The following is a 27,124-nucleotide window of genomic DNA, read 5'->3' as shown; positions in this document are numbered from 1 at the left end:
AAAAAATAAACCTTGCGGCTTAAATTATTGTCGCTCTGGGGCTGGGGTTACCTACCGCATGCTAGACTAATAATGGATACTTTTAAATGCCTATTTTTAGAATTAGTATTAACCAATCTCTTGTTTACGTTTAGACAAAGATGTGCGAAACATGGTAGGGGGGTGCGTGGGAGATCCAGAAGACCCACCACCACGGCTGCCCGCCCCCCCGCCAAAAGGTGATGTAAAACAAAAGTACATCGGCTAACATTCGTTTCAACAAAGTGTTTCAGAATCTCTCAAGTGATTATTCCCTTATTGAAAAGGGTTAAAACCGAAACTGTTTTCAAACATCAGCTTCCCTTTTACAAGATCCCAACAGTTTTTAAAAAGTTACTACAATATGTTTTTCTTAGCACCCCTTCCTCCCCAAAAGAATGCATTTCCATGACTACTGATTAAAAAAAAAAAAGAGGGTGAGGGAAAGAGTCAAAAATTATTTTAAAAAGCGCGAGTTCTCATTCCTTCATGTAAGCAGAAAAACACAGAAAACATCTTTCCAATGGGGTGGGAGCAGGGGGAAAGGGCGTGAATAAAATACAGTACGAAAGGAAACCTTGGGTTTCGAACTTTATTGCACAAAGAGAGAGTGGAGAGGAGAGTAGGTCAGCCGGAGCAGCGCTTCCCCTCGCGAAGCGGGCATGCAGACACGGAGGCTACCGGGAAGGCAGGCACCTTCACCTCCTCTGCCCTCAACTGTCGCCTTCTTCCTCCTCCACCCCCCGCGGGCACCCCGGCGGCGCTGCCCGGGCGGACGGCGGGCCGGGTCGGGGGCGAGGCGGGCGGCGGGGGCCGGGCAGGCGGCAGCGCCCGGCCGGGCCAGGCCGGCGGGCGGCCTCTCCCGGGGCGGCTTCGGGCTCTGGGCTCCCAGCTCCGCGCCGGGCCCGGCCCGGCCCGGCGGCGGTGGCGGCGGGAACGCGGGCGCCAGCTCGCCGCGGCCGGCCGCCCGCACACACCCCCGGCCGCCGGCTCCCACCCCGCCCGCCGCCCCCCGCCATGAGCGCCGCCGCTGGCTGCAGGCAGAGTCGCTGCCGCCCCGGCCGCCGCTGGCTCCAGTCCGCCGCCATTATTCTTTGTTCGCTGCGAGCGGCGGCGATGGTGTGGGGCTCGGGCGGAGGCTCCATCTTTACCACGGCCCCTCCTGCGAGGGGAAGGCCCCGAGCGCTGGTGTCCGGCGCCTCCCCGTCCCCCCTCCGTCCCCCCGGCTCTCTCCGGCTCCTGCCTCCTCCTCCTGCTCCTCTTACCGGTGGTACAAGCTCCTCCGTCACTGCTTTCGTTCGCGGCCCGGATCTCGCTGGAGTTTTATTCTCTCCCCCACGTAACACACCGCGTCAAACTACACCTCCGCCGCGTCACTCACCAACACTCCGCTTCTCCCAGCCGCCCGGGCCACAGGCAGCAGCAGCCGCCGCCGACTGAGGACTCGCAGCCAGGGAGCCAGCCAGCGCCGCCCAGTGCCGAGTGCGCAGCGGCCGCGCACGGAAACAGCCGAGCTCGGCCCGGAGGAGCTCGAGCGGCCCCGCCCTCAGCGCTGGAGGCGGAACTTGCCGAAGACCTTCGAGTTCCTTCGGGCACGGCGGAGGGTTTCCGCGGGGAGAGGGAAGGCGGAGGTGGTCTGGGGCCAGGGGTGGGGAGGAATGATCTAAGTTCCCCCCCCTCCCCCTCCCCCTCCCCCGCCCCCGCCCCGCCGCTTATCGACGGATAAAACCGGCGGCGGAAATTTGCAGGAAGAGTTAGGGTTTGTGTGTGGCGGGTGGGGAATTCCCGAGGGGTGTCGACTGCTCGATGGAAACCCCCGCGCGGGCTGCCCTTGCGGCGGTAAGCGGCGGGCTCTAGGGCGGCTGCGGCGTGCCGGGTCTGGGTCCCCGAGCGCCGCCAGCCCCGGGAAGTTTCAAACGCTGCCGGGACGGGGGAGACGCGCCACTGGGTCGGGGCCGCGGCTGAGTGCGAGAGTCCTGCGAGCCGGGGAGGAAGGCCTGCAGCGGCTCTGCGGTCGCCCCCGAGGCCTGGGGCCTGGACTGGACGGTAGGCCGCGGCGCTGCGCCGGCGCGGCCCGGGGGCGTCGTTGGCCCCGGTGGGGAGTGTTTTCCGCCCCTCTGGGCGGGCCGGGCGGCTCTGCTTCGAGAATCCGTTGAGAAACCTGGCGCCCGCCGGCGGGGCCGTTCTGTTTCGGGGGGCGGAGGCTCTGGGACTCCGGTCACCTTGTCGGGGTTCAGTCCAACAGCGAGGACGGCCAGGCCTGGGGGGCACATCTTCGGCCTCCGAGCCGTGACCTGCCCTGACCGAGGTTGCTCTTCTACACTTTCGAAATGTCTTACCTTCCTCCTCCACCTGCCCGCCTTTTTTTTTTTTTTTTTTTTGCACCATCCTGTGTCGGTTTCTTTTCACAGCCCGTTTTCTGTCGCACAGGGTTGCAGCCGCTGCACCCTTTTCTTCACCACCCACTCCCCCTCTGAACCCGCAGTGTGACTTCCGTTGCCTCGAAGCTACTGAAACTGCCCTTTCAGAGGTCACCCGAGACACGATACCGATTTTACCATTACCCTTTTTATTGAACTCGACAGTCCTCTCCCGGGCTTTCATGTCTATTGTAATTCACTTTCAGTCCCTTAAAGCAAACACGTTTTAGGAAGCCGAGAGGGTCCAAGTCAGAGCTCCGTCCCTTATTGACTTACTGTTGAAAAAGAAAGAGTTCCCTAGCCTGGTCCTGTAGATCCCCTCGTCCTTTCTCTTTAGGCTGAAGAATATCCCCCTTTCCTTCCGTCATTTTCAACTTTCCTTCTCTACCGGCGTTTCTGTCCAGTATTTGAACATCCTTAAGTCTCTCATTTTTTGGAAAACATTTTTCTCTTTAAATCCCTCTCCAACCGTGATTGTCTCTTACCCCGTGGACGTTCATGTCCCAGTCCTCAGCCCTCTGCAGTCTAGCTTCTGTTCTTACCACACACCTGAAGCAGCTCTGAATTGTCACAGACAAGCTTCAGGCCTCATTTACAAGACCTCGTTCTGGCATTTTACACCATTGCCCACAGCCTCATCCAAATATTCTCTGCCCTCTGCTCTTGTTTTCCTTTTACCTCTCTGGTTGTTCTTTAACAACCAGCTTCTCCTCTTTTAGCCAACTGTTAAATATTGGAATCCTGTTGAGCTTCATCCTCTTCTCGAGTCCCACCATGTGCATTTTCCTAGGTGGTCTCATCCTCTTCCGGTAGCTTCAAATACCCTCTGCCAAAGACTGTCCAGCTCAAAACTCAAGCCTAGATCTTGCTCTTGAACTCTAGATTCATATTTCTAACTGCCTGTGCTACACTTTCATCTGGATGACTTGATGTCAAACTCAACCTCTTCCCTCCAAAAGCCTCTTCCCATAGACCTCGGATCAGTAAAGTACATCTACTCAGTTCAGAAACCTAAGACACCTCCGACACACATCAGAATCACCTAGACCTGCCTTAAAAAAATAGGATTTGTGGCTTCTCATCCCACTCTAGTCTAAGCTACCTTCATCTCTTGAAGTTCTGCTCTAACTACCATCAAGGTCCTACAAAACTGCTCCTGGCTCATTCCAATCCATTTGCCATACTGCAGCCAGAGCAAATTTTACCAAATACAAATCTGATGAAGTCACTACCGTGCTTGAATTCCTTCAGTCCTTCCCTTTGCTTACTGAACACAATCTAAGTCTTTGTCATTAAGGCCAGGCCCTCCATTATCTGGGCTGTCTTCTTCCCAGCCTCCCCAGCAGTCCCTCTAGCTCTCTGCCCTCTAGCCTCTAGTCTTTTTATTTTTTCCAGGCTCTTTTCTCTTGTTCCCTACTGTAAACTCTCACCTCAAGGAATTTATACATGCTATTCCCTTCCCCTGAAATTCTTTTCTGTTACCCAATCGTACTCGTAATTATTTGTTTAATGTCCATGTAAGGTCTGTGCAGGTAGGGACCATGTCTGTCTTGTTCACCACCAGAATTTCTCTCCTCCCATCCCCAGCACAATGTCTAGAATGTAGTGGTGCTCAGCAAATATTGAACAAATAATGAATATCTCTATGGTCCTGGGAAAAAATCCTTAATAGTTTGGGGTTCAAATCCTGGTTCAGCCACTTACTAGCTGTGTGACTTTGGGCATAGTTTTCATTCTTGCGCCTCAGTTTTCCCATCTGTGAAATGAGAAGATGATAATAGCACCTACATTGTAGTGTTACTGTGGTAATTAAATGAGATCATTCATGGAAAGTGTACTTGGCACAATGACATGTAATAAGTGTCAATTTAAATGTTGCCTATTACTAGCTTTATTTGTTTATCTCACCCTTGTGTCAAATACATTTGCAAAATTGAGCTTATCATCTTCCTGTTCTTCTTACTCTGGCCCTATACATGATATCAAAATATTAGAATTATTTGCTCATAACCAATACTTCTCACTCACCAAATACGGTAATTTTTTATTTAAAAATTTCCTTGTATTCTTCCTTTGTGTTCACACCGATCTTCATTTAGGGCCTACCTCTTCATGCCTTAGTTACTCTGCTGACTTCTTAGGTGCTTCCTAGGTGCTAGTGGGACTGCAGGCCCACTTCTCCTATTCACTTGTGCCCTTTGAGACCAGTGGGCCTCACACAGTTATTAAATCATACTTTCTCCTTGACTTATGCTCTCCTGGCCTCTGTTTTCACCTAATTTTGTTCATTCACTCATTCAATCATCCAGTCATTCAAGTGCAAGTTATTTTACTAAACACTTTGGATATACTTCAGATTTGAAATGTAGTCTCCCAATTTCATGTATTTGCTCTGGCATCTCCATAAACCATAGAAATGAACTAGAAATGTCAAACTTTAGCATCCGTTTTTATCTCTGGGACTTGAAAGCTACTCCCGTTTTTGACTCAATTTTTCAATTGGACATCAGGGTCAATATTGGGGAGATGAAAGTAGGGAAGAACACATGGATGTAAGTTGACATAGTATAAGATAGATAAGATGGCAAAGGGGGAAGGTCTCAAGAGATGATTATAAAAGGCTTCAAGGAGAAAGTGGTATCTGAGAGCTTTTTTCTAACCACGGCTTCCTTTTCCTGTTATTTTTCTCTCTTGCTTCTGCTGTTGAACCTAATTTTCACCCTCACTGTGAACTCAAGTTCCATGAACACTGCCTATTCTAGTTCATCACCTCTCAGGACTTAATTTGTTTTTCTCCCTAACCCCAAGGCCATGGTGACCTATTTTGTTTATTCTAAAAATACCTGTTGAGCACCTACTTTGTGCTATGTACTACAAAACTGGGGCTATCGCAGTAAATAAAACATTGTTTCTGCTCTCAAAGGTACTAGCATAAAATCTTCAACTTCTCCTCTTTCTCACATTTCTCTTTTTTGTTCACTCCTTTGTGCCCTCATCTAGCATCATGGTTGTAAATACAATGCCTATGCTGACAACCCTCAAAATTATATCTTCCCAAATCACTCTCCCAAACTTTAGACTCATTTAAACAACTGCCTACTCACACCTCCACTTGGATGTTGTCTTAGCCTTGGTTCTCCCAGAAGCAGAATCTGAGGCAAAGTCTTCTGTGCTCTTATCTTACTAGGGAGTACAATCTTGGGGAAGTGAGGGTAGGGAAAATTAGTGAGTCAGGACAGGAGGTTAAGATTCAGTCAGAGGATGCTAACACTGCCCTCCTCTGCAACATACACATACTTCCGTTTCATGTGGGCACAAAACAGACCCTTGTGTGAAACGTGTGGCCTGAGCATGAGGCAAAGCAGTATTGGGTGGTTACTGCCTGAGGTTGGTTGGCCATGGCAATGAAGACAAAATAAGTGGTAGAAGGCCCTACAGCCAAGGAGACCAAGAGGATCCTAGGTGATACAGAGGTGTCTAATAGACATCTCGGACTCAATATGTCCAAAACTGAACTGTTTTTCCCCCTCACATCTGCACCTGCAGTCTTTCCCATCTTAATTGCTGAGGTTAGAAATCTTGGAATGATTCTTAATGCCTTCCTTTCTCTCACATCCCGCATCTATTCCTTTAGGAAATTTTATTGGCTGTACCTTCAAAATATATCCAAAAACTGACTACTTACCACCTCCGCTGCAAGTGAGCTGGATGTATAATACTTTCATCTCTTACCTAGATTACTGCAATTGCTTCTTAAGAACTTCCCCTACTTCTTCCGTTGCCGTACACCACCACTCTTCTGCCTTAGCACCTGGGGGCTGTTTCAGTGCTTAAAATGCTCTTTTTCCAAATATCAAGAGAGCTAGCTCCCTCACCTCCTTCAGGTCTTGGCTGAAATGTCACTTTCTCACTGAGGCCTTGACAATAGTATTTAAAATTACAATTTGACACCCACCTCAATCACCCCTATTTTTTCTTATGGCACTTATTACCTTCAAATATACTGTCTGTTTTACTACTTTTTTTTAAAATAAATTTATTTATTTTTTGGCTACGATGGGTCTTCGTTGCTGCATGCGGGCTTTCTCTAGTTTCAGTGAGTGGGGGCTACACTTCGTTGTGGTGCGCGGGCTTCTGATTGCAGTGGCTTCTCTTGTTGCGGAGCACGGGCTCTAGGTGCGTAGGCTTCAGTAGTTGTGTCACGTGGGCTCAGTAGTTGCTCACAGGCTCTAGAGCACAGGCTCAGTAGTTGTGGCGTACAGGCTTAGTTGCTCTGCGGCATGTGGGATCTTCCTGGACCAGGCCTCGAACCCGTGTCCCCTGCATTGGCAGGCGGATTCTTAACCACTGAGCCACCAGGGAAGCCCTGTTTTACTACTATTTATGTTTATTGTTGACTGGCTCCCTTGCTAAAATACACGTTCTAAAAAGCATTATCTTTGTTTTGTTCACTGATGGATCTCAAACACTTGGAACCATGCCCTGACATATAATAGGTGCTCAATATATGTTTGTTGAATGAATTCCCAACTTGCCTGTGTTCAGGTGGTTCATACTGTTCAGATTTATTTTCTTGGTTGCTTTTGTAATAAGCAGGAATATAATAGTTTTCCTTCTTATTTGGTAAGATTTCCTATAATCTTGATGTAACAGTTGTCAATAAGAATTCCTGGAAACAGTTGAAATCCCAAACACCCCTCGATCTATAACAGCAAAAAAAAAAAAAAAAAGAATGACCCAAATGTCCCCATACTAAACAGTTAACTATTTAATTCAACTTTTGTCCCTTATATGTACTCAGACCTCTTTTAACATTACATGGGAACTATTCATTTGTTTGTCTGCATCCTTTATTGAACCATGAGCTCCCTAAAGGCAAAGTTGTGTTTTGTTGAACTTGCATCCCTAGTAACTGACATGTAATAGGTGCTCAGTAATGTTTCTTGAATGAAAGAAAGAATGAATGGTTAGAGTATTTCCAGCACTGGTCAAGGGAGCAGTACCCTGCCCAGGTGATTCAAACATCTGATCTACTTAGCAGTTCTTCCCCTGTAGTGTAGATGGATGCTTGAGAGTCTTCATAATTGCAAAGAGCGCAAGGTGGGGCTGTTGTCAGCACGGATGAAATAATCCTGTGACTTTAATTGTACTTTGCAGATAGTTTTCCAACAGAGAGGAGAAAGCTCTGATCTGTTACATCTATTTCTGTTCTGTTTACCAGTTATAGTTCCCTATGTAAATTAATATGTTGCTTCTTAAAATTATCTTCAACACAGCAACAACAAAACTCTCCATTTCTACTTTCTCCTCTAGCTACTGTTCCTTTTTTTTTTTTTTTTTTTTGCTCTCTTTACAGTAAGTATCTCTGGAAGAGTTATATATTTACTGTCCCAATTCCTTTTCCCTCATTTTCTGTTAAATCCACTCCAGCTAGCTCTTGCCCTCAGCATTCCTCCAAAACTGCTCTCCACATTTCTTAATCCAATGGCCTGTTCTCAGTGGTCTCACTTAGCAGCACTTGACGCAGTTGATCACAACCTCCTCCCCGTAACACTTTCTTCACTTGTTACACGTGTTTCTTCAGTGTTACAGGGCACTTCACTCTCCTGATTTTCATCATGCACTCCTGGTCATTGTTCTCCATCTCCTTTGCTCACTGACCTCTCAATATTGGAGTGTCCCAGGTCTCTGTCCTTGGACCTCTTCTGTTACTATACTCTCTCTCCCTCAGTGTCTCGTTCATTCTGACGGCATTGGGTATGATAAATATGCTCACAACTCCCTAGTCTCAGATTCAGCCTTGTATATCCAAGAAACTCCGCATCTCTACTTGGGTATTTAATAGACCTCTCCATTTTATTAAACCCAAAACCAAACTCCTGATCTCTGCTCCCCTCAAAAACCTTCTCTGCCTACAACCTTCTCTATCTCAGTTAATGGCACCTCCATCATTCCCATTGCTGAGGGCGACTCAGCATCTCTTTTACACCCCACATCCAATCTATCATCAAATCCTGTTGTTATCTCTTCAAAATATGTGACCGCTCGTCCCATCTCCACTGATACCACCTTGGTCCAAGCCGCTGTTACCTTTGATTAGGATTCTATGTCAGCCACCCTTAACCTTCATTCTTTTCTCAGCCCAGCAGCCGGAGTGATCCTTTTAAACTTTAAAGCTGACCACACCATGATTCTGTTCAAAACTATCCAGTAGCTCCCCATCTCACTCAGAAAAAGCTGTGATTCTTACAGTTAGGCCTACAAGACCCCATTTCCTCTCTGATTTTACTTTCTGCTCTTCCTCCCCTACCTTTCTCTGCTCAGAGGCCTGTTGACCATCTTGCTGTTCCTCAAACACTTTGGACCCACTCCCCTCAGGAACTTTGCATTTGCTGTTCTCTCTGCTCGGGATGCTCTTTCCAGGCGTTTCCATGTCCTCCTCATCTCCTCAGGTCTTTGCTCAAACGTCCCCATTTCTGTGAGGCCTTCCCTTACTACCCTGATGAACACTGTTCACCCTACACCCCACCTCTCTCTTTGATCTTTTGCTCTCCCTATCTCCTTTTGCTACTTAATTTTTCTCCATAGCACCTGTCACTTTCTGGTATGTTATATACTTAGCTCATTTATTGTGTTTGCAGGTACTTTTGTCTCTTTTTTCACTGCTATATTCTTAACACCTAGAACAGTGTCTTGTACATAGCTGGCACTCAAATGTTTGTTGCGTGAATGAAGTTGAAATTCTGGACTTAATCTCCCGGCATTGGTTTGTGTAAACAGGTCTCTCTCAGTTTGATCATCTCTGTATGCATCTATAAATATTGTTTCTGCATTGCAGCCTGAATCATGGTGGGTCCACCAGAGTATTGCCTTCTTGTGGGGCCTGATTTCATCATGGCCACGCTCTCTGCCATCTCTGTCTCAGTTCCATAGAACTTGAAAGAGATGAAGACCTCTTTGAAGCTTTCTGATCTTCCCATGTCTCAGAGTCAGAACTGATGGGGAAGATTCTGGTTGCTTCTTATTTCTATTCTGAGGACCAGGTGGTTAGCTACTAGTACTGCTGCATTCTTGTCTTCCTTGTGACTGAAAGCAGTGCCGTGTAAACAAAGTCAGATGGCCTCTTATCCTCCTGGAAATGTACAAAAGGCCAGTGGTTGGCAAATAAAACTGGTAGCAGCAACAAGTGAAGATTTATTGAGTTCTTACTTTGTGCCAGGCACTGTTTTAAACACTTTTGATTTATTAACTAACTTAATCCCCATAATAACTCAATGAGGAAAATATTAATATGAGGAACATTTTATAGATGAGTAAGCTGAAGCATGGAGGGGTGATGAAATAAACATCTCCAAGGTCTTAGAGCTAGCAAGCAGCAGAGTCAGAATGTGAACCCAGACAGGCAGTCTGGCTCCAGAGCCTGCACTCTCAGCCACTGTGCTCCACTGCCTGGTTGTAGAATGAAAAGTGGGAGAGGGAATTTGCTTTGAGAAGAAAGCAAATTGTAATTCCATCGATGTGAGCCTGTCATTCTGAAAACATCATTGTAACGCAAGCACTTTCTTCTCATGTCAGTTCTATCGCCATTTTCATGCATGACACAAGAATTAGGCTAAAAAGCTTCCACATACCTTGTCACTCTTCCTAGGCGAACGAGTAGGCTCCTTGAAACACTCTGCCTAGCCACCCCTTTTCATTTTTGCTTCACTAATTCCTAGTCTTTAGCTGAGCTCTGAAGGGCGTGTCATGAACTCTGAGTACCCTACCTAACTCCCTACCCCAAACCAACACTCTAGTCTGATTTAGGTGCCTGAATTCCATGTTTTTGTTTCTATAAAAGCACCCATCACACTTGGGACTTCCCTGGCAGTCCAGTGGTTAAGACTCCGTACTTCCACTGCACGGGGCAAGGGTTCAATCCCTGGTCAGGGAACTAAGATCCTGCATGCGACATGGCATGGCCAAAAGAAAAAAAAATGTAACAAATAAATCTGGAGGAAAAAATTTTTTTAAAAAGTACCTATCACACTACTTGTCATTATTTGTTTAATTGTCTAGTTCCCTGCTAGACTGTAACTTCGGTGAGGGCAGAGATTGCATCTGCCTTATTCACTGCTATATCCTTAATACCTAGCATGGCGTTTGGCACGTTGGAGGAGTTCAATAAAATGTTTTTTTTAATGAATAAAAGTGATATTTCCATAGAATATCTGCAATCACACCCATGCATTAAGGTGAATTTTCTTATGGCCAGACTAGTCCATCTTTTTAGAAATGTGAAAGATAATTTTCTTTCAGTCTGCCTTCCAGCTGTTGGGTTTTTATGTTATCATTTCTTATGCCATAATGCTAGTTTTCAATTAATGACTCTTTCTACTTCAGATTCAACTAACATTCAACTGTAATGTAGCAGATGTCTCTCTGAGGTCTTTCATATATGTCTGCTAATTTAAATTAAGACAATTTCTTTGGGTTTCAGCTTCTTCAGCTACACAACCAAGATACCCGATTGACTTGTGCAAGATCAGACTGTAAGTTTGAGAATTGGAGTTTGAATTTAGAACTTCCAATTCTAAATTTAGCTTTCTTTTTTTCATATGTGATGTTGCCTTTCTGTTCCTATCTCTGATTCTTATCTACTAGTCTTTGGCTAGCACCCATATTACTGAGCGACAAGCGTATTTCATAATCTTATAAGCACCGCCTTCAAAACAATTTTCCCCACTCCTTTGTTCTGTTTTGCAATTTTATTTATTTTCTTCCCATTTCCACTCTGCCAAATTCTCTCCCAAACAGTGGCACTCAGGGTTTGTGAAAACATTTCTGGGGCCTGTCCTAATCTCATGTATGGATTAAGGGCTTTAGTGATATTTGGTTATTTCTATTATTATTCCTATACTATTATTATTATCTATTTGAGAAAAAGATATGAGAAGAATCCCAGGAATTGGAAACAGGACACATACTACTTGGGCTCCTGATCAAACAAGGTGATTGATTGAACACATACTTTTTGCTTTGCTTATTCCTGGCACCCCACAGTAAAGGAGGAAGCAAAGTGTAAACCCTTATGATAGATAGAATAATGGTCTTCTCATAAATACTCATGTATTAGTTCCTGGAACCTATGAATGTGTTATCTTACTTGAAAAAAGGGACTTTGCAGGCATAATTAAATTAAGGATTTTGAGCTGCGAAGATTATCCTGGATTATGTGAATGGGCCCAATGTAATCACAAAGCTGCTTATAAAGGAAAGAGGGAGACAGGAGAGTTAGAGTCAGAGAGAGAGAGAGAGAAATTGGAAGATGCTCAGCTGCTGGCTTTGATGATAGAGGGTGGGATCACTAGCCAAGAAATGCAGACATCTTGTAGGAGCTAGAAAAGACAAAGAAACAGATTCTCCCTTAGAGTTTCCTCGAGGAGTGCAGCCTGGCCAACACCTTGACTTTAGCCCACTGAGACTGATTTTGGACTTCAGATCTCCAGAACTATAAGATAATAAATTTGTGTTTTTTTAAGACAGCAGGTTTGTGGCAATTTGTTACAGTAGCAATAAGATACTTATACAAGCCCTCAAGGACAAAAAGAACAGAAAAGCAGACAATAGCAGTTGAGAGAATTCAGCACGTGCTTAGAAGACAGGATGGATGGAGGAAGGGTAGCTGACTTGGCAGAGGGAGAGAAGCTGATACCTAAGTGCCTGCAGAAGAGATACAGGTGAGAAGGAAGCCAATTTGCCTGACAGAAATCCAGAAGGGTTCAGGAATTAGAGGCCATGCCTGCTTTATCCCATTTGCAGAGCCTGGGAAAAGAGTACAAAGAGAGGCCTACAGAACATTTGTCCAAATATTTAAAAGTTATAAATCCAGCAAACAAACTGCTAACTAAAATATATTCAATCCTTCTATCTTGAGAAATGTGGAGAGAGGGCCTCCATTTGGGGGTACTCCTGTGAATTTAAGGAAATTGTTCCACATGAAAGAGATAAACCAACTAACCACCAAACAGAAAGTCTGATACGTGTGAATGTATTGAGATGAGATTTAAACAAGTAGTAGAGAATTTTGAATTGGTGGTATGCACTTAGGAAACTAAGTAAACGAAGAGAACAATACAATTATTAACTCCAGGGAAAACAAAAGGTTTGGCAGGAGAGGAAAAGTAATCACAGTTATCATATGGCTCAAATCTTAACTAGAATACAAGGTCCCAATAATGTAAATACTCATTACTAATCTAATTAAAGTTATGATATATAGTGAAAGGAGCATTATGTGGTGGGCCTGCAGAGAAGGAGGAGAATCAATCCTCATTTCCGTAGTGAAAATCAGTAAGTAATGCCTACAACAGAAATATCAAGTTACCACAATTAAAACATGTGTGTAGGGCTTCCCTGGTGGCGCAGTGGTTGAGAGTCCGCCTGCCGATGCAGGGGACGCAGGTTCATGCCCCGGTCCGGGAAGATCCTACATGCCGCGGAGCAGCTGGGCCCGTGAGCCATGGCCGCTGAGCCTGCGCGTCTGGAGCCTGTGCTCGGCAATGGGAGAGGCCACAACAGTGAGAGGCCCGCATACCGCAAAACAAACAAACAAACAAACAAAAAAAGTGTGTAGAGATGTGGAGGTCAATTCCAAAGAATTAGCTAAAAAAATTCACAGTGGTTATCTCTGGGGAAGGGTAAATATTCATTGAGAGAGCTTTGACTCTGCAAACTTTGAGCATGTATAACTTTGATACAACTAAGTTCTTATTTAAAGATGATCTTAAGGGGGATAAATATTGAAGATTCTTTCCTAGATTTGAAAAACATGAGAAGTAAGACTGAAAAAGATATTCAAATCTTTTGAAAAAGGCCCATATCGGAGCACACGACCACAACCTATTAAAAGCCTCTGGCAGGGGATGAAGGTACATACAAAGGACTAGAAATAAAAACAACAGTGGTCTTCTCAACAGCTTCATTGGAAACTAGAAGACAATGTCTTAATGCTTTGTGATTCTGTGGGAAAATTATTTCAAATTCAGTATTCTATTATTTTCAGACATATTAGATCTTTCTTGTCATGAACACTTTCTCAGGAAACTACTAGAAGATATGCATTACCAAAATGAGGTAGTAAAACCAAAAAAAGAAGATCTAGGAATCAAGAGTGTTATCTGTCAGCTTAGGCTATGTTGCAGTAACAAACAATACCAAACTCTCCATGGCTTACAATATAGGTTTATTTCTTTTCATCCAATGTGTCCATCGTGTAGTTCTGCTCCTTGTCACCTTCATAATGGGACCCAGCCTGACGGAGCATCCTTTATCTGGGAAATTGCTAGTCTTGTGTCAGAGGGAAAAGAGATGATAGATCTCTTAAGCTTCCACCTTGGAATGTCACATGTCATTGGCCAAACAAGTCACATGGTCACTTCTGAGTTTAACAAGGCAAAAATGTAAAATCCTTCCATAGGATGGAACCTCACAAGTCATAACCAAGCCTGACGTCAATGGGGCACATATTGATATAATCGACCCTAAGGCAGGAGCTGCAAATATTTCAAACAGTAGTGCAGTCTTTCTCAAAGGGAACCCCTGCATAGAAGGAGGCAGAGGGAATACCCAGGTCAGCAGCTGTGAGAAGAAGAGAGCCCCAGGAGGAAGGTCAGACTGGGGGGAGGGGAGATTGGCATTAACAGCTTTTCTGACAGGTTTGATTGTTAGATAGCTGCCACTCTGAGAAGGCACTGGAAGACAGAGGTGGGGTGGGAGACTGCTGTTTTCTCATTGGCTTTTTTTGTATGAAGTGAGATCTAAAGAAATATAATAATTTAATATAAATTTGAATTATTTTTTAAATGGATAGAAATTTAGCTTTACTTTGATGTGTTTGTGTGTGCTTCTGTGATGTATATGTGTCCTGTGTTTGTAGATATGTGTGTGATTAGGATGGTCCTTTTCAGACTGCAGTTGGGAATAGTTTGTTACCCATCTGCCACAAGGTGAGTATAGAAGTTGAGAATAAGCATTTATAAACTTTAATAGCAATTCGGCAGAGTATTTTGTGTCTGCTAAAATCAATCATACAAAATTTGGGAGCTCATGTTTTGTATATTTTGTTTTTTTTAAATTTACTTTTCTAGTAACTCATTTCTATTGTAATTTACAAAAGTTTGCAGTAGATTGGAATTTTTAAAATTTGGTCCTTCACCACAGATAGTTTTAGAAGCGCTGATTTAGAGTATAAAGGGAAGGATTGAGGATGAATATATTTGAGAATTACTGTGCTAGAACAATCCGCAAATGACCAATGCCACATTTTTCCTGACCATCCTTCCTCCACAATTATAAATATGAGAATGTTATGTAGAAAGAACAGAAGCATATTGAGGTCAGCATTTGCTGTCCTTCTACAATAAAGTTGATTATGATATTTTCCTCATCCTTCATCTTACTCTCTCAATAAAGCACCTGGAAAGAAACCAGAGAAAACAGTGGTATTTTCCAAGAAGCCATGGGAAACAGCATTAGTAACCCTGAGAAGGTGGAGACATTTGACTTTCTAAGGATAACTGCTTTCTTTTTTGCAGTCCTATCCAAATTCTGCAGTTTTGACTGCAGTACTCTCATACTAGTGTTAATAGTCAAATATCTAAGGCATTAGTAATAATAACATAAAAAGATAGGGTTTCTCTTGCCTTTTTAACTGTCTTACTAGGTTCTTAGGTCCTTTCCCTTCAGGCTTTATGCCTTTGCTACCTGATGCTTATTCAAAGAAAGCAAGGAAAACATCCACACTAAATGTCTTTTGGGGCTTAAAAACTGATGCTTACTGTGCTGAAGTAAAATAAAATTTATCATAGGATGTACTTCAGAAGTACCAGAGCACATTTCTTCTCCAGAAGAGTAACATTTCTTTCAATACATGGATAAAAAGAATGAAGTGGTCATTAATTCTATCAATCTTAATGCTGATGTTCACCTTGATAAAACTTTTCTGATCTCTGTGTTAGTTGTGGTTCAGTCATGTATGTTGCCTTGGTGACACTGGAAAACAACACAGCTGATTCATACCCTAACAGGAATTGCTACTCCTAACTCAGGTACGGGATACAGGGGTTCAAACCACACTCTAAGAAGCATCCCATCTCTGCATAGTGAAAGGCTATCGGGGGTTAGCTTGTGAGGTAGGAGTTACTGTATCTCCTAAGACTGCATCAAGGTATCTGATTTGTGTGTTCAGATACTTAATGAGTGGTTCTCAAGTTTTCTATCTTTCTCACACACAGTACATTTCCATCAATAGCATCCAAAGACGGAGTGGGGGAAGGGACACTGTCTATTTTCAAAAGTTCCTCCCAGCTAGACTTTTACCCCCCTCCTTCTGCAAGGAATTTAGAAAGAAGTTACTTGTTTGAATATGTAAGGATGGTGGGGAAGGAGAGAATAAATCTTTTCATCTGTATACATCCCAAGGCTGCAGATGAGAATAAGAACCCTTAAAAATCTCAGTGTCATGATTGCCAGTGTCCCTTGTTTGTGTAGGCAGTTCTCAGCAAAGAATCTAGTCCTGTCAGCTAAATTCTTATATTTTAGTATTTGACACACTTTTTTTAAGGGACCTGTCAAAAATGACAGTGATTTGGTATATGTTTCTGTAAACTGCATTAACTACAGTGTTACTTCTTCCCAGGAAATATCTTCTTGCCAACTGAATTTAGAGGATGCACTTGCTCATGCCTCCTTGCACAAGCAGATTTTATATCATTAGGGTCTTGCATTTGTAGATCAGGAAGAAAAACTTTGTTTCATCCTAATCCATTGGTTTGAGCAGATACTGTCACAGTTCTGAGATCCTCTTAAGAGATCCCTTAGTACATGTAGTCTCAAACTATGAATGAGGGTTATAAACATCAGTGAAATGGAGTTGAATTTACTAGAATTTGGTGTGCTTACAGCCCTGGTTCTTATTTTAGATTCACAGCGTCTCCCTAACTAGACTGATCCTTTTCCAGGATGGACTACATCCCTTTTCCCCCCACTCCCTACCCTCCAGTACAGTTACCCTGTGTAGATTCATATAATGAATCTGCAAATGTTACTGTTTAATATATTATTGTCTAATACTCTGTAAATGTCACTAAGATCTATTCTATGGTACATTGCTAAATGGTTTTTGTAACTGTGGTTTTTGAGCCCAACCAGTAGAATGCTTTTGTAATTGTGTGTCAGAGTTTCTTGTATTTTTTCTGGGAAGCCGGAACTGAATCATTTTCAGGACTTTTATATAACCTAGTCTGTCATCTTTAGTCCAAGGTTAAACAAACAGCGTATGCTCTTGTGGCCTACGTGATACAAGGTATGACAGAGCTATAATCAAAACACTCCCTGCGTGGCTCACTGCAGCCCAGGAATGTTTATTGGAATTACCCGTAATACAGCGTGAAGCCGAAGGAGTTGAGAAAACACCCTCTCTTTCTTTCTGTTAGGGCTTGCCCTAAGTTGTGGCTTCAGTGTCAGAGCTTGCTGCACACACAGAGGGAGAGCACCTGGCACGTGAAAGGAAGTCAATCACCCATTCATGTACTGTCCTCCCCCGTAGACTGTAAGTGCCTCAAGCCCAGGGACAAAGCTTTACTCATCCCTTTAGCCCTGCACCTCCTTCTAGGCCTGTTTTTTGACCTGATCAGAGGGAACCAAACAAAACCCAAAACACAAAACCCAGGACAGAAAAGACTGGAATTAGACGTCTATGTGTAGCTGAGAGAGCAGCCACGCTTGGAGTAACATATGGAGCATGTGTGGAAGACCCATGCTAAAGATTTCATTCTTAAAATTCTTAAAGGTGAGGGATTATTAAATAAGAGGCCGATAATTCTTTTTGCAAGGGGAAAAAAACAGCAAAGCACAAAGATCATGTGAGACATACAGAAGACACGTAAGTTTTCTTCACTATTTTGAGCTTTCTCTTAAACGGGGTGAAATTGGTAGCTACTTCATAGGATTGTTGTGAGAGTGAAATAAACATTTCCATGTATAGCACTCAGCACTGTCGCTGGCTCATTGTGGCAAGTAAATATTAGTTATTTTTATCATAATATTTCATTGTATCCAATTAAAAGATATTTTTTGTGTCACTAAGAAAAACACTGCCCGTTAAACTATTACATGGTGATTTCTTTTTTTTTTTTTTTTTTTTGCGGTATGTGGGCCTCTCACTGTTGTGGCCTCTCCCGTTGCGGAGTACAGGCTCCGGATGCGCAGGCTCAGCGGCCATGGCTTACGGGCCCAGCCGCTCCGTGGCATATGGGATCCTCCCGGACCGGGGCACGAACCCGTATCCCCTGCATCGGCAGGCGGACTCTCAACCACTGCGCCACCAGGGAGGCCCGTACATGGTGATTTCTTATCACCAAAATTATTTTCTATTTCTTGAAAATTTAGGTCTATCTAGATGGATTTTTCAAATAATATTTTATTCTCAGGTCATACATGAAAAGGTAAATGTAAACAAATTATTTGAGGTATTTCTAGAACTTTTTCGTGTTCAGAGCCTAATTCTTCAGAATCACTTTAAGACTCAGAGACATTAATTTCTGTATTTTTCCTCCCAATGTTGTCTGTGATATCAAGTATTGGGAATTTGAAATGGAGCACTTCTAAAATGTGCCCCTCTGCTGAATCCCAGATTTTCTTTCAAACCACTGACACCCACTCTTCTTGTGCTTATTCCGTCTTACCAGAAAGTGTCAACAGCACATTTTCAGATAACAACCAAATTCATATTCTTTCGTGAATTCCATGGAAGCATGGTCTTCCCACATTAGCTCATGGCACCTCCATTGTAGTAGTTGCTCAGGACAAAATTCCTGGAGTCATCTTTGGCTCTCCTCTGTTTGTTATGCCCTACATCTATTTCACCATGACGCTAAATCCAAACTCTGGCTCTCATCTACCCCTCTCTACATTACTTCTCTGGCCTGGGGCATCATCCTCTCTCACTTATAATTACCCCCTAATAGGTTTTTCTGCTTCTGTCTTGGCTCCACTACAATTTTATTCTCCACATAATGGCCTGAATGAATCTTGCAAAAATAAGTCAGATCATGTCTCTCCACTACTCAAAACCCAGCAATAGCTCACCATTTCACATAGAGTAAAAGCCAGTGTTTGTAATGGCCCCCAAACCCCCATGATTGATGCTCCCTGCTTCACTTCTCTCTTCCCCTCCTACTCCCTTTTGGGGCATTTTGCTCCAGACTCACTGGCCTCCAGGCTTTTTCTCAAACTCACCAAGCATATAGCTGCCTGAGGGTGTTTGCTCTAATTCTTTCCCCTACCTGGAAGCCTCCTCTTTCGGGATCTACAGAGATAATTCCCTCACTTCCTTTGAGTCTTCGCTCAAATCTCCTGTTCTCACAGAAGCCTACCTTGCCACCCTAATTAATACTATAACCTGAACCTTCCTCTGTACCCTAGTCCACCCCAGACCCCTTAACCCACTCCATGTTTTCTTTTTCCATAGCACTTATCATTATAACATCCTATAAAATTTACTTAGGTATTATAGTTTATTTATCATCTATTTTTCCTCACAAGGGTAGGCAACTTTGATTTGTTCACTGATGTTTCCCAGGTGCTCAGAATGGTACCTCATCTGCATTCATTCAATACTTGTTGAATTTTACTGAATGGTGATAAATCCTATTACTGAGGTCCATGCAAGGTGCCATGGCCCACAGTGAGCAGGCTAAAACTTTGTGAAGGACCTAATGCCTCAGCTGAACTTTTAAGGGTAAATACAGTGAGGCAGCTAAAGGAATCATGAGAAGCAATGAAGTTACAGATGCAAAATACTCCTTTAGGTATTGTTTCAGGTGGATATTTAGATTGGACTCTACCTGTTGATTACAGTTCCGGGCATGAAAGTCAATCCCCATAGGTAATACATTTTGCAAAAAAATTCCAACAAAGCTTATTTTCATCTCGGTGTACCACGTTATCATAGTGAGCGTGGATAACATTTCATGGTCAGACTGCATGGGTCAGGAATTAGATCAATCGAGGTGCCAAATCTTTGTTTTGATCAACAGAGTAACCAGTAATGAAAATGTTGAGATTCTTCTAATCAAAATAGTAGTTAAGGAAGTTTACAGTCTTTAGAAAGGAATGCAGTGACAGAGATTTTTCTCATTTGAGGTGTTCTTTCAGCATAGACCAGGGATTGTCCTCAGAGATAGAGCCTTATCTATTTTGGTACATGGGATAAGATACAAATTCACTCTCAATCAGCTTTGTAATTTCTGATGTATGACTTATGTGTTCTTAAAAATTTATGCCAGCTAGTGGCTTCATATTTAAATAATTATTCTTGATAATTAGATGTCAAGCTCAGTTGTTTCTAGCTGTTGGAGGAGTATATGTGCTGTCAACATGTAAATATAACACATTTTAGAATTGTGCATGCTTTAAAATGTTTGCTTGTGCCCTTTAAATTTCAGTAGACAGATAGAAATCTCTTTCTGCCTTCCTAATTTTGACTCTTTTCATAGAATCACCTAAGCTCAGTCTCTGGGTGGCACACACTAATCAATACGCATTATTTGAATGACTGAATCAAATATATTTTGCTCCAGAAGAAACATATACTCTAAGCCTTAGGGACTTGGGGAAACTGAACTTAATGTACTCTTTTGTATCTGTAAAATAGGGCTCATCATACTTCCCATCTGAGTCTTCATGAGAACTAATACACGTAATAAGAGTTAATATATGTAAGTCTTTGGCATATTTCTTTTATTAATAGACTTTATTTTTTAGAACAGTTTAGATGTACAGAAGTGAGCAGATAGTACAGAGAATACATACCTACATCTCCTCCCCTCACCCCATCCCAAGCCTGGTTTCCCTGTTATTAACATCTTACATTAATGTGGTATATTTGTTACAATTATTGAGCCAATACTGACATCTTATTTTTTTTTTTTTTTTTTTTTTTTTTTTTTTTTGCTGTACGTGGGCCTCTCACTGCTGTGGCCTCTCCCGTTGCGGAGCACAGGCTCCGGACACACAGGCTCCACGGCCATGGCTCGCGGGCCCAGCCGCTGCGCGGCATGTGGGATCTTCCGGGATAGGGGCACGAACCCGTGTCCCCTGCATCGGCAGGCGGACTCTCAACCACTGCGCCACCAGGGAAGCCCCTGACATCTTATTATTAATTAAAGTCTGTAGTTTATTCAGATTTCCTTAGTCTCTACCTAATGTCCTTTTCTGTTCCAGGATCCCATCCAGGATACTAGGTCACATTTACTGGTCATGTCTTCTTACGTTCCCTGTGACAGTTTCTCAGACTTTCCTATTTTTGATGATTTTGACAGGTTTTAAGAGTACTGGTCAGGTATATTGTAGGATGCTCCTCTATTGGAATTTGTCTTTGGTGCATTTTAAGGTATGTAAAAGTGTTAGTTATTGTTATTGTTGCTTCATATTTAGATTACATTGTGGAACAGAGGTAGGATGTGGTGGGGAGATAGTTTTGCTGGACGTAAAAGAAAGATTATTTGAGGCTTGGTCATTTTATCAGTGCTTAAAGACTCTCTGGAAAAAATGTGGTTTTCCTACATCCATCCTTTCATCTGTCCATTTGATTCAGTAAATATTCACCAAGTCCCTGTTGTGAGGGTAGAAGTGTGTTGGATGCTGGGGATTCAATGATGAACAAAGAAAAACTGCCCTCATGGAGCTTCTAGTCAAATAAGGAGACAGCTCATAGGCAACTAAAAAATTGAACAATCTAAAGAATAACTTGTGACAAGTGAAGAAAAAATATTCTTATATTAAAGAATATCTCAACTGGTGAGGGGAAGGGGGACTACTTTATTCGAATTATATATTAGTTAGGAGCAGATTTAACTGTGAGGGGCAGAAAACTTTAAAAACAGAAGCTTAAGATAGGAATTTCTCTCTCATGTTCAGGAAGTCAGGGAATCAGTCTAGAACTAATGTGGCAGCTCCATAGTATCAGGGTCCTGGCCTCCTTCCATATTGTTTCTCTGCTGTGCATGGATTCATTTCCCAGGATCACCTCATGATCTAAGACATTCTCCAGGGCTCCAGCCATCATATCTGAATTCCAACTAGCATGGAGGTGAAAGAGGCAGAGAAGGGAACACCCAGTTTCCCATTTCTGCTTACTTTTTGCTGGTCAGAACTTAGTCGTGGCCTTACCTAGCCTCCTTACCTAGTCTTTATCCAGGTGGCCAGGTATACCAGTTAAGCATCAGAAGTGTTATTGCCATAGAACAGTGGTTCTCAAACTTCAGCATGCATCAGACTCAACCTGTAAGACTTGTTGAAATACAGCTTGCTGGGCCCCACCCCCAGAGTTTCTCTTTCAGAAGGAGGCCAAGAATCTGCATTTCTAACAAGTTCTCATGTGTTGTTGCTACTGCTGCTCCAGGACCACACTTTGAGGGCCACTGCTGTAGAAGAAGGGGAGCATGGATATTGGGAGAGTGGTCTCTGATTCGGAGCATAATTTGGACTTTGATCATTTACATTTTTGTATTGAGACAGATTATGCTTTCTGAGGCCACGTGTTTCATCTCTGGTGTACCAAATCTGGGTAGCTGTACACAATTCAGTCATTTTTGTATAAGGTCAGTATTTTGGTTATCTACTGGTAGGTAACAAATTACCCCAAAACACAGTAGCTTAAAGCAGAAATTTGCTTATGGTTCTATAGACCTGCAATTTGAGCAGGACTCAGTGGAAAAGGCTTGCCTCTGCTCTACATGTGTTGGCTGGTCATGACTCAGGCTGGAGGGTGCAACGTGGCCTCCCTCACATGTCTGGGGATGGCTGTCAGCTGGGCACCATGGGGCTCCTCTAAGAGACTCTGTCTAGCAGTACAGCTTGGACTTCCTTACATGGAGGCCTGGGGCTCCACGAGGATGCCTAGAAATCACACTGAGTCCCTTCTGCCAAATTCTGTGAGTCAAGCAAGTCACAAAGCCAGCCCAGATTCAAAGAGAGAGGAAATAGACTCCACTTATGGATGGAAGGAGTAGCAGAGTCACATTGAAAAAGAGCATGCAGTTGAGGGGAATTATTGTGTCTGTCTCTAGCAATAGTCTACTGTAGTCAGGACTGAGAATGTTGATATTACAGCAGGAATCCCTAACAATTGTAAATATGGACATAGACCTGTCAACCATTGTGTTTTACCCCTACCAGGACCAGAGTATAATGTGGATAAAACACTTCCAAAATATTTTTGTGCACTGGTAGAAAAGAAGTATGACAAGATTAAACAGGAGTTTAGAAAGGATTTTTTGGTTATTGAAAACACTTTACCATACCTTTATTGATCTAAAAGTTCACACATGAGGAAGAGAACACAAGTTGGAAATAAATTCACAAATATTTTTCTGCTGGCCTTTAGACCCATGGCTCTTTTTAAAAAAATTTTTTTTCTTAAATATTGAATTTATTTTTATACAGCAGGTTCTTATTAGTTTTCTATTTTATACCTATTAGTGTATATATGTCAATCCCAATCATCACCCCCCCACACACTTTCCCCCCTCGGTATCCATACATTTGTCCTCTACATCTGTATCTCTATTTCTGCCCTGCAAACCAGTTCATCTGTACCATTTTTCTAGGTTCCACATATATGTGTTAATATATGATATTTGTTTTTCTCTTTCTGACTTACTTCACTCTGTATGACAGTCTCTATGTCCATCCACGTCTCTACAAATGACCCAATTTCATTCCTTTTAATGGCTGAGTACTATTCCATTGTATGTATGTACCACATCTTCTTTATCTATTCGTCTGTCGATGGGCATTTAGGTTGCTTCCATGTCCTGGCTATTGTAAATAGTGCTGCAATGAACACTGGGGTGCCTGTGTCTTTTTTAATTACGGTTTTCTCTGGGTATATGCCCAGCAGTGGGATTGCTGGGTCCATGGCTATTTTGACTGAAAGTAGTGATCTCAACTTTTGAAAGTCAGTATCTTAAAAATAATGTTCTCATACCTGTATAACAAGAATTCATACTCTAAAAGAGGTCAAGTTTATAGTATATTTATACGTAGTATCATTTAGGACATGGGTAAGAGACACTCCTCCCCCTGTGAAATCTCTACAAGTTCCTGAAATTTTCCAAGGAGTGATTTCATTATTTGTTCCAAGCATTGCTCATTTTCACTGGATTCTTACATAGCAGATACTTCTGGGAAGGGGAGGATAGGAAGTCACTAGCACTGTACTATGAATAATTTAGAGGAACACTCTTCTCAGAGAATTCTGAGAGTCCTGGATGCCTTTGGAGGAAGGGGTTGCTGAAGCAGGAGCTAGGTGACATGGGGAAGGGAAGGATGAAGAATGGTAAGATGGGGTACTGAGCCACATGCCTGCGGCTGAGGTGGCATGCACTGGGCTTCTGTGATGTTAAAACAACTGATTCCATACCAGCTCTTTATTTAGAGAGAACATTTTGTTCCTATAATGTGATATTCATGCACTATTTGTGTTTTTTCCCTAAACACTTCTCCACACAGAATATTTCTTTACCCTGAAAATAACTCCAGCTGCCTGCACTGAGGTCCTTCTCTTATAATAACTTTTAGCTGTTGTGCTTTTCCTTCGGAACGAGGTATCTGTTCCAGCCCTTCCTTCTCACCCTATTTTCCCAGGTCGGAGAGACAGCCTTGGCATTCTGTTGGACCTCTGAAGCTGCCAGTCCACTGTGGGAAAAGTCCAGCTTGGGCGGAGACCATGCTGTTTGTTTGCCAGGTGTTGAATTGACCGCAGGGCGGAGCTGCCCTGCAGCCTGTGTTTTCCTTGTTTGGATAGCAAGCTTATTTACTTCTGATTTTCTTAAGGGTCTTTCTTTTTAACCTTTGCCTTTACCCAGTGAAAACTAAATTCAGCTCAGAAGCCCTGATGAGTTACATTCTAGGGAGCTGCTTTTGTTTGAGGAGCTAATATAGTGCGGGGCTGTGATTTTATTATTCCCACAGAAGGCAAGAGCCTGTTCTGTGGTTCAGATGAAAAGCTCTGTGACTAACAGGATTCTTTCTTCCTTTTCTTCTTTTTTTGGGTTACATTTCTCCCATTAGCTGCCAGGTCCTTTTGCGACACTTCTGGCTGAAGTGATTTATCACGTAGAGAGAGTGAAGGAGAAGTGGGAACTGTCTGGTTGCCTTTCACCCCCTGACAGCGGGGCTTCTACTCCTGCCATCAGGGCAGGCCATCAGCCTGCCAGTGAGGTGGTGTGAGCTGAGGAAAGGAGACGTGACTCAGAGCTATTGCAGCTCTGGAGAAGTCCCTGGATGCAGGGCAGTGAGCCAGTGGGTGCCGTCTGCCTCCTGGTTTTCCCTCCTAAAGCCAAAGGCTCTTGAAAGCCACGACTTAGTTTGTCAGCTAAACTAGAGATGGGGGTGCTTCTGCGGTAGTCCTGGGGATCTACTCAGTATGGATTTTACAGTTAGCCAGAGCCTGTTGTAAGCTGGAACTAGAGCTGACCAGGCATTTTGCCTCTCTTAAGCCTCTGCAAAGGCTTCCTTCCCCACACCCCAGCTGGTTGGCAGGATCCCAGGGGATACCCACAGGCTGTTGAAGGCGTCTCGATGTTGGAGTATCCCATTTTGCACTCCGAAGTCACTGTTTTCTCCCCAACCACTTCATAGAGACAAGTACTTCTCTTTTTTTTGGAAAATATGTGACAGTTTGACACATCCAATTAGTAGCTTAGTGTCATGACAGTAGCTGAAGAACCATGTGATAAAAGCATCTCTAGTCTTGACAGCTTGCAGAGGTCCACCTGAAAAACAGGTGAGCCATGGGCAAGAAATGTATTGGAGGGAAGTGCTAATTTGCTAACAAGGTAGACCAACAAGATGTCAACAAGTAGAGAACAAAAATACAATCTCTGGTATCCTCTTGGAGAAATCTCTGCTGATGAGTGCTCCACCTTCCAGCCTTTGTGCATGGGCTCCATCCAATGCCTAGAACTGCCCCAGTTTCTGAGCCGGTCCTGAGAAGTTGGAACTATAGCAGTGTACTATAAAAGTGTTACCCGGAAAAGAGAAACCATGCTGAGTATTTGAATTGGGGGAATGTAATGCAGGTAACTGTTTATACAGGAGATGGAAGAGCTGAGAAGCCGAACAATGGATGGTGAGATAACTCAAAGAATGACAACAGCAGGAAGCCACTGATACTTCTGAACTGGAACTCAACAGGGAAGAAGTGCTTTTTTACCAAAGTGCAGGAGGCACGAGGGTCATCTGGTAGAAAACCACTGTGGGACTGTCTGGTGGGAGTTGGAGCCACAGAGGAGATGCCAGAGACACTGCCCTATACAGAGAGGGAGGGGGAGAAATACCCTGGGAAACATGGCTCGCCAAGGGTCAATCTCCTGGAATCCAGAGCAGAGCAGCAGAGGGTGAGGGCTAGCCCGGGCAGGGAGTCCCATGTGGATGTGTGTGGAAGGGAGTTCAGAATCAAGTCTTGCTGCGTGTGGACCTTGTGTCCTCAGCGCCAGGGATGACTCCTGGCTGCCTTGAAATCTACCAGTAGCACCACCTCCTGTCATAAAATAGACTGGTAGCGTGTTATGGTTAGGATGTACAGTAGAGTTCTTGCTAGGAATGTGGGGCATATGAATGTATGCATTTTTTCAAAACTCATTGAACTATAATCTTTAAGTTATACCTCAATAAAATATAAAAATACAGAAAGAGTATTAGGCTCTGGAGCCATACTGTCTGTATTTGCTACTAACTAGCTCTTATGGACTGAATTGTGTCCTTCCCCCACTCTCCCCCCACCCCCAAATTCATTGTTGAAGCCCTGTATTTGGAGATGGGGCCTCTAAGAAGGTAATTAAGGTTAAATGAAGTCATAGGGTGGGGCCCTCACCTGATAGGACTGTGTCTTCATAAGATGAGGAAGATAAACCAGAGATCTCTCTCTCTGCGTGTGTACCGAATTAAAGGCCATGTGAGGACACAGCAGGAAGGCAACAATCTGCAAGCCAGGAAAAGAGGCTTCACCAGAAATCAACCTTGCCAGCACCTTGATCTTGGACTTTGAGACTCCAGAAGGCTGAGAAAATAAATTTCTGTTCTTAACATCACCCAGTCTCTGGTATTCTGTTACAACAGCCCAAGCTGACTAATACACTAGCTGTGCAACTTTGAGTAAATCACTAATATTCTGTCAACCTTAATTTCTTCATCTCAAAAATGGAGATGGTAAAAGTTCTCCTTCACAAGGTATTTGGAAGAATTAAGTGAAATAAGAGTTTAAAGCCCTTAGCATGCAGTAAGTATGCGTATGTAGCTCTTACTATTCATACCCCTGGATTTCTGCCTCAGTATCCCTCCCTGGAATTCCAGGTCTCATCTGTCATCAGCTGCTGCCTCCCAGCCCCCTAGCCTACACGGGATCTTGCTGGTCCTCTCCCTGTGTTCTGCTCCTGGCATCCTTCAGCCACCACTTGGGGCCCTGCTGGCATCATTCACCTGCGTTTCTCTTTGCTCTCAGTGCTCCCCACTTGCTGACACCATCTCCACTCTGCGAATGTCGTGTCCCCGTGCTTTTCTGCTTTGGTCCATCTACCAAGTGGCTCGTGTGGCTGAGCCAGCTGTATCCCTTTCCCACGACCCCATCCCCTCTGGTCCTG

General features: G+C 43.6%; 1 protein-coding gene and 1 long non-coding RNA gene across 6 annotated transcripts in view; one reads left to right on the top strand and one right to left on the bottom strand.

Annotated features, from left to right (window-relative positions):
• Positions 1-1,486, bottom strand: part of CREB1 (cAMP responsive element binding protein 1) — a 55,131-nt gene extending 53,645 nt beyond the window's left edge. For 4 of the 5 annotated variants that reach the window (XR_014016518.1, XM_081242669.1, XM_081242672.1 and 1 more), the window contains exon 1: positions 1,284-1,486. The gene's annotated coding sequence lies outside the window, so the exon portion shown is untranslated. The remainder of the gene's footprint in view (positions 1-1,283) is intronic. The other variant, XM_081242670.1, reaches the window with a different exon arrangement.
• A 104-nt stretch (positions 1,487-1,590) lies between these two features.
• On the top strand, positions 1,591-26,749 carry LOC308621873. The gene is made up of 3 exons (XR_014016532.1): positions 1,591-2,064; positions 10,918-10,969; positions 25,581-26,749. It is a non-coding gene; the product is annotated as an uncharacterized lncRNA (long non-coding RNA).
• Positions 26,750-27,124: the final 375 nt, after the last annotated feature.

This window comes from Mesoplodon bidens (genome assembly GCF_964165515.1).
Source record: "Mesoplodon bidens genome assembly, chromosome: 8".
NCBI classification, from domain to species: Eukaryota; Metazoa; Chordata; class Mammalia; order Artiodactyla; family Ziphiidae; genus Mesoplodon; species Mesoplodon bidens.
The sequence above is the reverse complement of the archived record's forward strand: the minus strand, read 5'-3'. Positions and strand labels throughout refer to the sequence as shown.